Here is a 17657-nt window from a genome sequence, read left to right on the forward strand (position 1 = left end):
TTATCCAGTAATGCTTTTAGGATCATGACTAACATTTAAAGAAATAAAGGATGACAGCTTTTATAAGCAGTAGCTGGAATTACATGAATACCTCCAGTTTTTACACATTCTGTTCTCATATGCTTTGTTTCTGTCACCTTGTTATTTTAGCAAAGTCTTTCTCTGTATCCTTCCTGACACCAAAACTATACTAAGTCAGTTACTCTCAACAAAAATCCACAGTGTCTCATTTGATTGTGTACACATTTCTCCTTACGTCCTTACGTCCTGGCTGTAACAGTAACACCGTGCACCTTCACCTTCACAGATCGCTCTTCGGGGTCAGCTCTGGTGAACGGATAGAGCGTAAGTCTCAGGAGACTTTGTTCACTTAATGGTATTTGCTTACACGAACTTAGTGGGGACGCACGTTCACAATAGGCACTTTCAGTGCCAACACCCGAGACAATAGGGTGTTTCCACAAAAGCCTTGGGCCCACCCTTGGCTTCACACTGGCTCTTCCTCAGAACTTGAGGGGTCCCAACTGGACCTCCAGGGCATTACATGTTTGGTCCACAGCTGAGCATCTATTCTCAACCACCCCACTGAAATTTCTGTAGGGAGATATCTATGGAGATAAATAAACGCTAGGAGCTTAATGCAGTCACAGGAAGTGCATCATTTATTTTATGCCGACAAAATACTGCTGTGTCACGTGCTGTGAACTACGATAATTGTATGTCTGTGAATTGAGTTGAGTGTTATCAAAACTGTGCAGAAAAGCTCATTCAGCACCTTCACGGATGCGTCTAACATTTTGCTGCGTAGTAATTATGCATAAATGGTAAGCAGTTCTCATAAGTTGCTGAGATTACTTTGGCTAACCCAAGTTTTATAGCTTATGTTTTGGCGTGTTTGTCTGATTGTTGCTACTCACGTGTGGTTTCATAATGTTTCTAAATGTCAATTATGAGCAAATTTCCCTAACATCATATAAATGCAAACAATATAAGACATCAGTCCAAAGACTGAACCCCCGGCGGCTGGCGCTCCAAGGGCAGCAGACCTCACCCACTGGTGCTAAAACCAGACATGCTCTTATCTTTATTGTGCCCCTTCTGCTCCAGTTGGGTCATCTCCCAGCCTTTTCACAAGATGAGTCCTTACTCAACTTGAAAAAAGCATTACAGAGCCAATTAACACTTGGCTGTCTTCCTTCCGAAACGCTGGGTCCCCTACTCTAAAGGCCCCACTTGTTACAAAAGCTCAAAAACAATGTAGCAGAGAACCCGTGGTCACCTCTGTCCCTCAGAGCCTAGTGTTCAGAACTGACACGTTATAACCCGGACTCCTAAACATCCGTGGCGCACAGCTAACACCGTTCAGACTCCAGGGCAGTATTTCTTAACAGGTCTTGTCTTTTGCTCTATGATCTCAGAATGAAAGCTGATTACAACTGAACAAAGTGAAAGTTTCTGGGAGGCACCTTGCTGACTTTGGAAAAATGGTTTTGACTTTGGGGGACACCTGAGATAGAGAAGCACTTGGGTGAAAATATAAATTAATTAATTTCTCAAATCGTTTCTCTCAAAGTGAATGCAGTAGATTCTTGTATTCACCAAGTAGCATTTCCCAAAGGTGTCATGTTCTAACCCCAGAGGGCTTGGTTCTGGGGGACACACAGGTTACCACTGTTTTGCAACAGTTGTATATTGGCCCTTAGGAATATATATCTAGTAATATTAACCAGTTCAGGTTATGCTTAAGTCATATACATGTAGGTTTGGATGTGACCTTCATGAAACATGCCATTTTTTAATATTGCTGCATGACTCTAGATATTGCTTTAAGAGACGGATAAATCACAATTATATGTGATAGTAATTTGTATGACACAGAATGTGACATTGTGTGAACTTCTGGCCCACAAGTCAAAAAGTGCTTCAAAAGAGTAGACTCTGACTGTAAAGAACCTTTAACAATGCTTTTGACAATTTAATTCACTTTTATTTTTCCTGTATGTGTACAATCAAACGGTGCTCTCAGAGTGTGCCCATGACCTCCTCCGAGCTCCAAAACCCTTTCTGGAGATCCACAACATCCAGTTTATTTTCATTATAATACTAAAATATTGTTCTAATTATTATCCTAATATTTGCACAGATGATGCAAGAGCAGAGATGGATATAACTGCTGGTGCTTTAGCACAAATCAACCAATGACATGAAATCTAGTAGTAATTGCTGTTCTTCACTACTGTACATTCACATTAAGAGAGGAGGGCACCTGGCTGGCTCAGTTGGTGCAGCATGTTACTCTTAATCTCGGGGTTGTGAGTTCGAGTCCCACATCGGGTGTAGAGATTGTTTAAAAATAAATCTTTAAAAAAGGGCATACCTCAGACTACCACAATAGAGGGAATATCATAACAAAATGAGTCAAATGAATTTTTTTGCTTCTTAGTGCATATAAAAGTTATGTTGATGCTTTACAGTAGCCTATTAAGTGTGCAATAGTATTATGTCTATAAAAACCAATGTATATACTGTAATGTAAGAATCCTTTATTGCTAAGAAATGCTATACATCATCTGAGCTTTCAGCAAGTTGTAATGTTTTTGCTGGTTGAGGGTCTGGCCTCCATGTTGTTGGCTGCAGACTGATCAGGGTAGCGGTTGCTGAAGGTGGGGTGGCTGTGGCAATTTCTTAAATTTTTTAAATGTTTTATTTATTTCTGAGAGAGAGAGAGAGAGAGAGAGAGAGAGAGACAGTGTGAGCAGGGGAGGGCAGAGAGAGAGGGAGACACAGACTCTGAAGCAGGCTCCAGGCTCTGAGCTGTCAGCACACAGCCCGACGCGGGGCTCGAACCCACGAACTGTGAGATCATGACCTGAGCCGAAGTCGGACGCTTAACCGACTGAGCCACCCAAGCGCCCCGGCAACTTCTTAAAATAAGGTTGCCACATCGATCAACTCTTCCTTTCATGGACGATTTCTCAGTAGCACGCGATGCTGTTTGATAGAATTTTACCCACGGTAGAACTTCCTTCAAAATTGGAGTCAGTCCTCTCAAACCCCGGTGCTACCTTATCCACTAAGTTTATGTAATAATCTAACTCCTTTGTGGTCATTTCAACAATCTGCACAGCATCTTCCCCAGGAGCAGGTTCCATCTCAGGAAACGACTTTCTCTGCTCAGGCATCAGAAGCAGCTCGTCATCCGTTAAAGTCCCATCATGAGACTGTGGCCAGGCAGCCCCGTCTTTGGGCTCCTCATTCTCATCTCATTCCATCTTCTCATCCTAGTTCCCCTGCTGTTCCACTCCGTCTTCAGTTTCTTCCTCCACTACAGTCTCAAACCCCTCAAACTCATCCATGAGGTTTGGAACAGCTTCTTCCAAATACCTGTGAATGTTATGGATGGAGCTACAATGTATTAAGCTAAGCAGAATAAGTCAGTCAAAGACAAATCCCATATGATTTCATCATATGTGGGATAAGAAACAAAACAGATGAAATATATGGGGGGGGGCAGTAAAAAGAGACGATGGGGAAACAAAAGTCTCATGATGAAAGTCCTAGATGATATGTTCCAATAGAAGCCTGTTTCATCACTCTGAAAATCTGTTGTTTAGTGTAGCCACCTTCATTAATATCTCAGCTAGATCTTCTCCGTAACTTACTGTAGCTTCTACATTAGCACCTACTGCTTCACCCTGCACTTTTATGTTATGGAGATAGCTTTTTTACTTAAACCTCTTGAATCACCTCGACTAGCTTCAAATATTTCTTCTGTAGCTTCCTTGTTACTCTCAGCCTTCACAGAATTGAAGAAAATTAAAATATTGCCTTGGATTAGGCTTTGGTTCAAGGAAATGTTGTGGCTGGTGTGGTCTTCTATCTGGACCACTCAAACTTTCTCCACATCAGCGATAAGGCTGTTTCTCTTTCTTATTATCCATGTATTCACTGGAGTGGTACTTTTAATGTCCTTCAAAGAGCTTTTCCTTTGCGTTCACAAGTTGGCTAACTGTTTGGAGTGAGACACCCGGTTTTGGTCTATCTTGGCCCTCTAGCTTCCTTGCTAAGCTTAATCATTTCTAGGTTTTGATTTAAAGTGAGAGACGTGTGACCCTTTCTTTCACTTGAGCACTTAGAGGCCATTGTAGGGTTATTGACTGACCTAAATTCAGTATTGTTGTGTTTCAGGGAGTAGGCAGACCTAAGGAGAGGGAGAGAAATGAAGAACAGTCAGCGGAGCAGTCAGAACACATACATTTATCAGTTAAGATCTCCATCTCATGTGGGCACGGTTCGTGGCACCCCAAAACAATTCCAATAGTAACATCACATATCACCGATCATGGATCACCACAGCAAATATAATACTAGTGAAGAAGTTTGAGACAATGAGAATTACCAAAATGCAATACGGAGACACGAAGTGAGCAAATGCTGTTGGAAAAGTGGCACCAATAGACTTGCTCCATGCAGGGCTGCCACACGTGTCACAACGAATTCTACCTCAGCTGTATTAAAGAATATAAAGAAAAACTGTGTCTGTTCTGAAACGGTAGTGGAAATGTGAAGCCCTGGTGCCATTAAAATTTTTTTAAATATCAGATTATCCTCAATTCTCTATAAGTAGCAGAGAAATGAACAGTAATAATTCCTAATTTTTTTTTCTAACACACTGCAGAGAAAAGAAAAAAGTCCCATGCTATGGGACTGATTACCTGCCCATGCTGACATAGATGGTCTGGCTTATGAACACATAGAGTGGTCTTTGAAGACCCAGGAGGGCCATTTTAGCCCCGTTTCCCTTGCCAGGCCTAAAATGTCAAGACTAGAGACTGCCGGGGCGCCTGGGAGGCTCAGTCGGTTCAGCGTCCAACTTCAGCTCAGGTCATGATCTCACGGTTCGTGGGTTTGAGCTCAGCTTCGGGCCCTGTGCTGACAGCTCAGAGCCTACAGCCTGCTTCAGATTCTGTGTCTCCCTCTCTCTCTGCCCCTCCCTTGCTCACGATGTCTCTCTCTCTCATAAGTAAATAAAAAACATTAAAAAAAAAAAAAAGGATTAGAGACTGCTTACCTTAACATGAAAATAAAAATCTCCCTGGGAGAGGGGAAACATCTGAGGTCTTCTGGCATTTACAGCTAGTGGAATTGAGTTTATTGGCTGCTCCCCAAAGATGTGGACCCAGGAACCTTCAAGGGGGCACTTTTGCTCCCTCTGCCTGGATACCATGGGCAGTTTCACCGGGGGGTCCTCTTGCCTCCTTGGGCACTTCCAGGAAGCTGAGTGTAGGCTCTTGTCCTCTGTGCGGCCACCTCTCTCTTTTCTCTTCCCATGAAGCACTGAGGCTGGGGAGAAATGGGAGGCTGTATGTTTAGCTTAGGGTAAAGTTTTTTCTGCTATTAATTCTGACCTGGACAAGTTGTCTTTTTCACAATCTATTCATTGAGTTATGGGAACAAAATCAAGAATTTTTGTTCCCTTGTCTTCTATATCCTTTCCCTAAAACAATGAGCACAAAACAAAAATCCATGATAACGTTCTCTCCAATATCATAATTCAGCCATAATATGACTAACCAGGAACTCCAGTCTCCCACCCAGCCTGCATTCTGAAACCAGGATAGGTTAGTTATGATAACTTCCTAGGAGGGGTAGAGGACTGACACGGAAGGAGCAACCCCAGATGCGAGAGAAGGAAGGAGGGTAGACTTCCACCAACAAACCTAGAAGTTTCTGCAATAACCATTATAGTCCTGGAAGTGCTAGCCAGGCAGGACTCTCACAGTGGCCCCCACTGATATGTCAGCTATCGTGAACCAATGTCATCGGGATGGTACCCACTGACCCATGGAAGTCTTGATTAGCTAACCGTGCGGACTCGACCCGGGCATCACTGCTCCTGACATAACCCAACCCCGCGGTGTGTTACTCATGGTTTTTAGAGCCTGCTCTTCTATTCTTTGTGGTAGGTATCCACCGTCGATATCACTGATCATACTTAATTGGGGAAAAGGGAAAGGAAAGATACAGGAGTAAAATCCACATATGTTTTTATCTAAAATAATCTCCTACTGCAGGGCACGTGCAAGACCAGGAAGCATTAGGTCACCGCAATGCCACACTGGACACCTTGGACTACGCTGCCCAGTGTGTCCAGGAGACAGAACCTGAGGTTGGCTGGATACAGCTTATGAGAAGCAGGAAGAGTCAAAGAGAAGCCCCAGGTTGCTGACTTGCGCATCTGGGCAGAGAGTGGTGTCATCTAGTAAAACAGGGAGCACAGGAAAAGAGGGCGTTTCAGCTGGGCGGATGATGTGTTCAGCTCTGGGCCATTGGTTTCGAGATGCCTGTGAGACATCCTAGCAGATTTTGAGGACACAGCTGTGAATCAGAAGAAGCAGCCGCCACCAGCTGTGCCGGGAGTGGCAAACCCAGCCATTCTTTGTTCTCCACAGCCAGGGGGAGGCCCCTTCAAGATGGGCCGGCTGATTGGTAATTAAGTACAGCGGAGTGGAGGCATACATCTCCATTAGAGCGGCTGCACACCATTAACACACTGTGCAATACTCTTTACTTAACACTGCGCTCAAACAAATAGTACATCTGGAACGTTAATGCCCATTCCACAGCCATTAGCGTTTGCAAATCAAAACTCGTCTTTCAGTGACATGCAGAGTGAAACAAAATGGTGTTCAAAGGGGCTAAGTGATTATTCCATGTTACGTGATGCTATTCATGAACCTCACAAGGTGTCTGCTTGTCATAGTTCATTAACCAACCCTCCTTGCTCAATCCGTAATCCTAAACCCAGGGTGAGGTTGTGCCGGCATCACCTTCCAGGGGAAATCACGGAGGCAATTTAGCATGATGCTGATTAATAAACTCACAGCAATATAGTGTCTATTACCTCATCAACAGCAATTGCCCCCACGTGACACATTGCCTGACAAAAAGGATTTCCTTTTTCCAGAAACTGAAACCGAATGTAAGCTGGAAAATATTTGACCCCCTCTCTAAAACAGGGATACCTGTATTGCTGTGTTGCAACCCAACCTAAGCTAATTGTATCAATCAAGAAATTGCCAGATTAGAAGAAGTAAGTCAGGCTGTCACTTTACAAACTGACTACTAGGTGGATGATACAATAGAAATCTCAAACCAAGTGCTGCCATATATATGAATTTATGAGTAATCAGGAACAAAACCTGGTGACCCTAAGAGAAGTCCATGCTCTCTGTCCCAGCCCATATAGTTCAACAAAAACCTTGTAAAAAGAGTTCCCTCTGAGGCAGATGCAATGATGTTCTGAGAGCAGAATCAGCAAACCTTCTAGGCAACATGGTCCTTCACTAAGCAGGAAACGCGGGACCAGATGGATTTCTAGACCTCGGGTCCTAAGTCTAAATATGCGTTGTTGTTGTTGTTAGTGTTGTTGTATGTGCTTGTGATGGTTTATTTATCCAAGGGCCCATCAGACCTAACTTTCCACATATTTTTTAAACTATTAATTTCACCAGTGAAATTATTCCTAATATCTCTTATGCTAATGAACAAGCCCTCTGGTGTAGACTTGGATGCCTATATTTAAAACACTAGTGCTAACCTCCCTGGAGTGTGGATTCCCAGGTAGAGGGCTCTAAGCACTATTTAAGCAATCCTGCCTAAAAGGTGTATTCTTGATTAAAATCTCTCAAAATGTTAGTTTAAGGCCTAGGGTTTAGATTAATATTAACTTACACTCATATATATCACACACTGAAATATTTCAAAGTAAAAATCACACAGAGACAGTATGACATTTGGGTTTTTATTTTTGTCCTTGCTATGATGTTAAAAATAAAACTAAAATTCATAGCATGGGCTATGTTCCAGTATGTTTTACTATGTAACAAACTATCTCAAAATGTAAAAGGATATAATGTACAGTGTGGTGATTATAGTTAATAATACCATTTTACACACTTGAAAGTTGCCAAGGGAGTAGATCTTAAGTGCTCTCACCACAAAAAAGAAACGGTAATTATGTGGCATGATGGGTATGGTACCTAACAGCTCTGGTGGTAATCATTTGGCAGCACGTAAGCGTACCAAATCAACACGCCGTACAACTTAAACCTACACAATATTATATGTCAATTACAGTTCAGGAAATTATATCTCAGGCGGGGGGAGAAACTTAATGGAGTAAAATAACACTAATTACCATTTTGTTCACAAATCTACAACTTGGTCATGGCTAGTTGGGAGTAACTCCACTCTGTTCCACGGTACCTGGGGCCTCAGCTGAAGGACTTGGGAGAACAGGATGAGGAGTTGGGGCTAGAATCATAGGAAGGCTTTTTGGCTCACCTATCTGGTACCTGGACTGGGAAGATGTGAATATAGGCTCAGTTGGTGGTGTCGACGTGAGCATCTGTAAGTGGCCTCTCCGCTCATAGATGTTTTGGGCGTCTGACAAAACGGTGTCCCAGAGGGAGCAACCCCAGAGTGAGTGTTACAAGAGAACCAGAGAGCATGGCCTTCGCAGACCTCAGCGCGGAAATCACACAGCCTCACTTCCACGATGTTCTATGGTGACTAACCACCCCAGATTCAAGGGAGTGGACTTAGACTCTGCCTCTAGAAGGGCAGTGGTTGATTGCTGCACAAGACTGTGGGGAATGGGAGATGTTGGGGTGGTCAACCATTTGAAAAACAATCTGCCACAGTCTAGGACTAAAACTGAATAATATATGGTCACTGGGCCTTTATTCTGGAAAAACAACAACTCATAACTTAATTGTGGAAACAGAAAAATAAACTAATAATTCTAATACAAGATGTGATAGATCAGGAATCAGCAAACTGCGACTTGCCTCCTGTTTTGTAAATCAATTTTATTGGAACATAACCATGCTTATTCATTTACATACAGTCTCTGGCGGCTTTCATGCTATAACGGCAGAGCTGAGTAGTTACGACAGAGGCCATATGGCCCATAAAGTCTAAAATATTTACTTTCTGGTCCCTTTGAGAAAAAGATTGCTAACCCCTGCAGAAGATTCTAGTTAAAAAAGCATTGGCAGTGTTGAGCAAGGGAAAATTAAATTTTTATAGGAATTTCAAAGATGTAAAAAAGGTAAAATTTGGGCTGAATTTTATTCAGTGATTTATCCCTATTTGCCTTGTCTGAGAACAGATTTAGGGCAGTTAACTAAGGGTTCATCCATGAGTGGTGTTGGGGAAGGGACATTCCAGGCAAAAGTAGCGACATATATACAACATGTCTAAGGAAATGAAAGGGTGGTATGTTCAGAGAACTATAAAGAATTCAGTGCAATGGGCCCTATGGTGGATGCTCCAGGGCCAGAAAGGAACAAGAACTCATTTGAGACCAAGAAATATGAAGTCCGAAGCATGGAGCCCGAAAATTCTCAGGAAAACAGTGGTGAAGACTGGATCCAGGCAGAGCCAGTAAGAATGAGGAAACGGCTGTGTTCAGACATTCATGGGCATCATTCCCTCACTTACTCAGCCGTCTCTCCGTTTGTGACCTTATCAAAGATGTCTTCCCTAATCAGTGTATCTAAAATGGCAAATCCTTTCTATTACTCTATGTTCCCTTACCTTGCTTTATTTTTTTCACTAGCAATTAATACCAGTTACCAATGGCCAAAAAACTCAGATGCAGCAGAAGGTTTGTAACATAAGGATTGGTGAGGGACTCCCAAGGAGATCTAAAACGTTCCATGGTGACTCTCACTGTTGGGCACTGCTTATCTCTTCATGAACTTGCTGTAACTCCCATGACTTATTTCCTTGCTAAAGTTTTTTTCTGCCAGCCTCAGAGAAATAAGATTCATAGATCTAAAGAAGAAAATTCGGGGCGCCTGGGTGGCTTAGTCGGTTAAGTGTCCGACTTTCGCTTAGGTCATGATCTCGCGGTTCGTGGGTTCGAGCCCCGCGTCGGGCTCTGTGCTGACTGCCAGCTCAGAGCCTGGAGCCTGTTTCAGTCTGTGACTCCCTCTCTCTCTGACCCTCCCCTGCTCACACTGTCTCTCTCTCTCTGCTAGAAATAAATAAAATATTTAAAAAAAAAAAAAAAAGAAGAAAATTCTAATTCTGCAGCTGACAACCTATGTTGTCTCTGTGACCAGGCAAATCCATGGTAAAGGGAATGTTAAGCCAAATGATGTTAACAATACCACAACTCCAACTACGTGGGCTAATCATTAGGGTGTCCACTCACTGATTAATGAACTCCTGTCTTGGGTAATTAACGAAAACACTATGGAGTCATTGTTTTGAGTATGAATCACAGCCATGAATAGATTTGCTGCAGTCATTAATTGAAGTAAACAAGGCATTTCAAGGGAGCCAGCACGGAACTCTTGGCTAAAGGTGGTAAATTTTTCTCCAAATCTCAGCCTGTTTTTATTCCCTCTCTTTTGTTCTCTCAATATCCACTCTCGCCTCAATACGATATCTATTCTCTTCACCTGCTGAAACTATTCTCTCCAAGTCATGACCAAACACTACCTGATGGAATCCATTGATCTGTCCGGCGTCTTCATCTGCTGTTTCTTACCTGGTTGGTCATCAGTCACCTTCAGTCCCTCTTGGCAGGCTCTTTTCCTTTGGTTTCTCTGATATCAGGTTCTCCTGCTTCTCTGTGTATTTCTTCTTATTTTTTTAAATGGCTGGATTTCCTTCTTCCGCCCATAAACCACAGTTGTCTCCTAAAGTCCAGTCTCCTGTACTCACCCTTGTCTCCTCTGCTTCTCTGCCCGCCTACTGTGTTATAGCTGGACTTAGAGTTTATACTTCCTGGGAATGTCATTGTTATATGTTGATATGTATATCAGCATACGTAGTTATATACAAAATATTACCTACAATGTATTGGTAAGGATGCTGCCTAGTTAAGTCAGTGGCCAGTTTAGATCATCTTTTTATATTAAGGTCAAAGACGATATTCTGACATGATATACACAAAGCATTTTGAGGTACAATATCTGAGAATATCCTCTCATCTAAGGATGTGATTGGGCAGTATTTAATCCAGACTGGGGACTAGACTAGTTCAATTAAGAAAACACTAACTCAGAGGGAAAAGTCTATTAAAATCAAATAACTTTAGAGCATGATGCTAGGTGCTAATTTACATATATTAAAAAGGCAATTGTATGAAGCCAGTTAAAGCTGCTTCTACCATAGAATTTACTACAGAGGTTAAAAGTTCATTACTGCACACATTTTCTTTAATAAGAATTTAATTCATTAAATACTACATATGTTTATTTTGCTACGTATTTAAAACTTACATTTTTTCTGTACTCTTTAAGACTCTAAACTTTTAAAAACCAGTCTTTTCGAATTTCAAGTGTAAATTATACATTTATAATATCACCAAACTCTCAGTCATTCCTATTCAGATACGAGGTTTATCCTGGCAAATCCTTGAGCCAAAGTAAAACATACATTTGTTTAAAGGAATAGAAGGAAGGGTGAAGTCAGCCAATCCAAGTTTAAAATAAACTTGAGCCCCAAATACATAAGTGATGTTCAAGATGTTAGCCTTTCAAATGGAATCTTTTCTAGCTTTCCCATTTCTGTCAAAAGTAACATTATTTCCCTGGTGCACAGGCTTCACATCTTACGGATTCCTCCGCCTCTGCCCACTCCTTTCTTACTTATCTCCAGCTTGTCTGCAACTATTACTCACTCTGCTTTATGTCAGAGCTACTATGTGGTCAAGGTCACGAGTCTTTCAACAAAGGGAGTGAAACGCCTTTTCCATGGATCTCCTGACCTCAATCCCTCACTAGTTCGGTTATTTCTCGCCAGTAACTCTTTCATATGATTCCATGACTGCCCAAGTTTAAGAGAGCTCGAAGAATTGTTTTAAATCATTTTGAGATGAACTTTTAACTTTTGACATAAAAACTTTTATGCCTTTGTATATGTGCAAATAATTATACATCAATGTTGTGTTCTTTTGATCAGTTATATATAATTGGAGACACAATTTGTTTCCATTCTTCCCCTGCATCTTTGTGACATCCAGCTTATTAATTTCTGAACACTTCTATTATTGTATTGAAAAGTCAATCTTAGGGGCGCCTGTGTGGCTCAGTTGGTTAAGCATCCGACTTCTGCTCAGGTCATGATCTCACGGTTCGTGGGTTTGTGGGTTTGTGGGTTTGAGGCCCGCATCAGGCTCTGTGCTGACAGCTAGCTCAGAGCCTGGAGCCTGCTTCAGATTCTGTGTCTCCCTCTCTCTGATCCTCCCCTGCTTGCGCTTTCTCTGACACTCAAAAATAAATAAAAAACATAAAAATAAATAAATAAATAAATAAATAAAAGAAAAGTCGATCTTACGTTGAAGATGTAAAGCAGGTGAATCAGCCACATAATGGACTCTTTGATATACTTCTAATAAGAGGCATGAAGATAATTATCTTGAGAGGTGGGAAAGTAAAAAATATAAGTAGACTCAAGAAGGAGTTAGAAAGATTTGAAAATTAAAGATCAATAATGAGTTATCAATAGATATTCAGAATTTTATCCATAGTCATCAGGATATTATCATATGCAGCATAATAAAAGATGCCATAAAAGTTTGCTCTCATGAACTACTGATTGTTTCCTGAACGGTGTGTTTCAAACACTCTCTATTGTGTCTCATATAAAAACCAAACTAAGAATCTGGGCTTCAACTTCTTCAATTATGAAATTGCCATGTTGGTCTCGAAGAGTGGTCTTCAAAATTTTAAGCAGCCCAAATCATAAACCACATTAAAGTAGAGCCATCAGATGAAAGCATCCACAAGAACCAGATTCTACCACTTCTAGCATGCCCAGAAACCCTGCCTAGCAGCCTCCACAGATAAATCATTGACCTGGGAGATCTCTAAGTTTCTCCCTTAATGCTAGGATTCTCTCCTGAACTTATATTTCAATGTGTTCCATCAAATGGTCTTGCCTTCCTTTATAAATTCAAGTTTCTCTGTTCCCCCTAAAGGTTTGGGATACAAGCCCAAATGGCCATGGACAAGGTGGAAATTGAGGCAATCCAAAAATCCATCCCTCATCTAAAGGGTTTACATCCAGAGTTGCCAGATCTTTCCATTTGTGCATAGAATCTAGAAATCTGGCTTTCCTTTTAAAATATAGAGATTTTTGGGGTACCTGGGTGGCTTAGTCAGTTGGGCATCTGACTTCAGCTCAGGCCATGATCTCACAGTTTGTGATTTTAAACTCCACGTTGGGCTCTGTGCCTGCAGACTTCTTCAGATTCTGTGTCTCTTTCTCTCTCTATCTCTCACTACCCTTCCCTCAAAAATAAATAAACACTAAAAAAATAAAATCTAGAGTTTCTTTTTAATGTTGGTAGCTATGATGGTTAGTTTATGTGTCAGCTTGCTAGACTATGGTGCCCTGTTGTTCAGTCAAACACTAGTCTAGGTGTTGCTGAGAAAGTATTTTGTTGATGTGGTTAACATCCACAACCTGTTGACTTAAAGCAAAGGAGAATACCCTTGATAATATGAAAGGGACTTATTCAAACAGGTGAAGACCTTAAGAGCAGAAAACAGAGATTTCCTAGAGAAGAAAGAGTAAGGAATTCCGTCTCAAAAATTTAATATGGAAATTTTATCTGAATTTCCAGTCAGTCAGCCTACCCCACAGATTTCAGATGTAACACACACACACACACACACACACACACACACACACACACACGGTTCTGTTTCTCTGAAGAACCCTGACAGATAAAGTAGCCAACTCAAATTTTGGTGAAACTCTTTAGGCCAAACAAAAGACCTGAACCCAGACTATGCTTGCAAGCCACCAGTATGTGACCTCAGTGCCCTACAATCCAGCCCATCTTCTTGGGAGCCCCTGTTTTACCCACTCCTGGTCACCATCATGTCCTTTCCCCACAAAGAAAGCCTTTCCATTTTATATTCCCAGCCATATCCAGTGTTACCCAAAGGCACTAGGCACAAGGCTCTTCTCTTTCAGGAAGCTTCTATAATAATTTGATGCCATGATGATCTCTGTGCATTAGTTTTAATTCCATCTACATTTAATGTTCATAGATAGAATGTGCTATATAATGCCATATTTATGATTTTCTAATTGTTCTCAAAACATTAGTCACCCTGTCTCTTTTCTTTTAATTGTTTATTGTCAAGTTGGTTTCCATATAACACCCAGTGCTCATCCCCACAAGTGCCTTCCTCCATGCCCAACACCCACCTTCCCCTCTTCCTCACCCCCATCGGCCCTCAGTTTGTTCTCAGCATTCAAGAGTCTCTCATGGTTTGCCTCCCTCCCTCTCCCTCACTATTTCCCCCCTTCTTCTCCCCCGCGGTCCTCTGTTAAGTTCCTCCTAATCCTCCTATACGTGCAAACATATGGTATCTGTCTTTCTCTGCCTGATTTATTTCGCTCAGCATAACACCCTCAAGGTCCATCCATGTTGCTACACATGGCCAGATTTCATTCTTTCTCATTGCCATGTAGTATTCCATGGTATAGATAAACCACATCTTCTTGATCTGTTTGTCAGTTGATGGACACTTAGGCTCTTTCCATGTTTTGGCTGTTGTGGAGAGTGCTGCTGTGAACATTGGGGAACATGTGCGCCTATGCATCAGCACCCCTGTGTCCCTTGTCATCCTGTCTCTTAAATGCTAATAAAGATCTCACCTTTAAAGATTGTTTGCCATCATTCACCAACTTGTACCAAAACCAAATTGCTCTAGAAATTAGGAGACATGATGAGTTCCAGTCTCGGGTCTGTCCCAAGTTAAGGGCATTATCTTGGAAAGGTCTCCAGGCATCTCTGTAAAACAAGATAAAGTTAATTAATAGCTAAAATTTACCTACTGCTGACCATGATCCAAGTACTATGGGCTTTACATACTTTCATTCACTTAATCCTTAAAATTTTATGAGGTAGGTACGATTGTGTAGAACAAACTAAGACATAGAAATATAAAGTAAGTTGCCCAGGGCCAACTTACAAGCAATGGAACCAGGATTTGGACCCAAGCAGCCTGGTTCCTCAGCCCGCATTCCTAACCACTATACTAAGGAGATTCAAAATATATATAGCATAATTCCCAGGAGCTCTAAAATTCTATGATTTTACTTCTTTTTTTAAGCTTATTTATTTTTGAGAGAGTGTGTATGTGTGTAAGTTTGTGTGTGTGTATGTATGTGTATGTGTGTGTGAGCAGGGGAGGTACAGAGAGAGAGGGGGACAGAGGATCCAAAGCGGGCTCCGCATTAACAGCAGAGAGTCTGATGCAAGGCTCAAACTCATTACCTATGAGGTCATGACCTGAGCTGAAATTAGATGCTCAACCAACTGAGCTATCCAGGCACCCCTCTATCATTTTACTGCTAAAATCACTTCACTCAGTATGTCTTTATTATAAGACACAAATAGGACTCACTAAATGTTTGTTAAAATGAGTCAACTATTTTTCAGTTAATTTCAGTCTCATTACCATGATGGTGGGTCAGGTTATGTGAGTGTGGCGGACTAGGCTTGACTGAGTTCACAAGTCACTAGTGATAGGTCCTGTTTACAAGGACTGTTCATCAAATTCCCTGTCTATACTTCATCCTATTCTCAGTCCCATAAGGTTAGATTATACTGAATATCATTTGTTTCCAGCAAAGCAAGGTGGACAGATATCTCCAAACTTAGTTTGTAAGGCTAGCCCTTAAACAAAGAAAATGAAAACATTAATTCAAAAAGATGTATGCACTTCTATGTTCATTGCAGTATTATTTACGATATACAAGATATGGAAACAACTTTAATGTCCATCAATAGATAAGTGGATAAAGAACATGTGGTATATTGGCATATTACTCAGCCATAAAAAAGGATGAGATCTTGCCATTTGCAACAACACGGATAGATCTAGAGGGTATAATGCTAAGGGAAATAAGTCAGACAAAGACAAATACAATATGATTTCACTCATATGTGCAATTTAAGAAGCAAAGAAAAAAAAAAAGAAACAAGAAACAAGAAGGAGACTAAAAAAGAGACACTTAAATACAGAGAACAAACGGGTGGTTGCCAGAGTAGAGGTGGGTGGGGGGATGGGTGAAATAGATAAGGGAGATTAAAATTATACTTATGCTGACCACTGAGTAATATATAGAATTACTGAATCATTATATTGTACACCTGAAATTAATATAACATTGCTTGTTATTTATACTTCAATTTTTAAAAATAACTAAAAATTTTTAAATCCTCTATTAGCAAAAAAAAAAAAAAAGTATATCACATGCTGTAAGTGGCTGATCATATAGTTGAGGTTCTAGCTGGTGGTACAACCACAGAACAAGAGGTAAATGTTTGCCAACAGGAGCAGAAACAATGACCTTAAGAGATGGAAGTCAACCTAGTTACAGCAGATGCCGTCAGTCATCCATTGGTCTCCCCTTGGCCCACCCCCAAAGCCTTCAGGAAAGGGTTCTCACAATACCAACATCTTTCAGCCTCAAGCACCTGTGTTTCTCTGCCAACAGGCATGCTCAGCCCAAGCATAACACAGGCCAGAAGTGCCAAAGGATTTATGTGGCCAGGAGCAACCCCCAAACAATGAGGGATAAATAATCAATTTCCTCCCCTATAAGTAGGATGTTTCTGGGGCATGTTTCATATTTTTTGGTAGGGGGAGCATCCCGAGTGATTGTCATCAAAAAAGCCATTTTTTAAAGTTTATTTATTTATTTATTTATTTTTGAGAAGGAGGAAGAAGGGAAGGGGAGAGAGAGAGACGAGAGAGAGAGGGAGAGAGTAGAGGGAGGGGTAGAAAGAAAGAAGAGAGGGAACCCCAAACAGGCTCTGAGCCATCAGCATGAGCCCAACGCAGGGCTCAATCTCCAGAACCACAAGATCCATGAGATCACGACCTGAGCCAAAACCAAGAGTCAGGCACTTAACCGACTGCACCATCCATGTGCCCCAAAACAGCCTTTACTGACTTTTCCCCACTCACTGTCCTTCCATCTATTTCTACCACTATACTTCCCAGGATCATTTCCCAAATAAACTTCTGGAACCCAAATCCTGGCCTCAGTCTGGAGGCTTTTGTTCAAACCATCATGGTATCATACTCCCCATAGCAGCCATGTAATAATGCTTTGAGTCTGCCATTTGGGAAATCCACCCAAATGTGCATGACAATGCTTTGTAAGATTGTGTAAGGACATATGTATTCACATGCACACAGAGAAGAAGCAAAATAATGTGGGTCAACATTTCCCAAAATATATTCCAGGGGATAGTATTTTAATAAATTTTGCTTAAAAAAATCATTTTAATGTCAGTTTTTGCATTGGATTGCTTAAAGGGTAGAGGAGTATATTGTCCATACCATGATTCTGTTGTGCAAAGACAAAAATGTATCTACTTGCTATAACTCACTTCTCTTGTTCTTGAGCCTCTACTCTCAGCAACAGGGAAGAATTAAACTTTCCAATTAAAAGTTCCCCATCTTGTCAATTTTAAAAAGTCTCTTGGGTAAACATTTAGTTCAAACTTTCTATCAGAAGTTTCTTCCCCTCAAAGGATCTCACCAGCTCACATCCCAAGGTGGTTTAGGGGCACAGAGGCAAGTGTACATTTCCTCATGGCCAAG

At 41.3% G+C, this 17657-nt stretch overlaps 1 long non-coding RNA gene across 1 annotated transcript in view; it reads right to left on the reverse strand.

The window, feature by feature from the left end:
- Nucleotides 1-3786: 3786 nt before the first annotated feature.
- LOC120241846 overlaps nucleotides 3787-17657 on the reverse strand; it is a 47337-nt gene continuing 33466 nt past the window's right edge. The window contains exons 2-4 of the long non-coding RNA XR_005530966.1: nucleotides 14695-14830; nucleotides 5072-5343; nucleotides 3787-4201 (exon numbers count right to left, since the gene is read on the reverse strand). This is a non-coding gene — a long non-coding RNA (uncharacterized LOC120241846). The remainder of the gene's footprint in view (nucleotides 4202-5071; nucleotides 5344-14694; nucleotides 14831-17657) is intronic.

Source organism: Hyaena hyaena, unplaced genomic scaffold (assembly GCF_003009895.1).
Source record: "Hyaena hyaena isolate Hyena2069 unplaced genomic scaffold, ASM300989v1 scaffold_294, whole genome shotgun sequence".
NCBI lineage: Eukaryota > Metazoa > Chordata > Mammalia > Carnivora > Hyaenidae > Hyaena > Hyaena hyaena.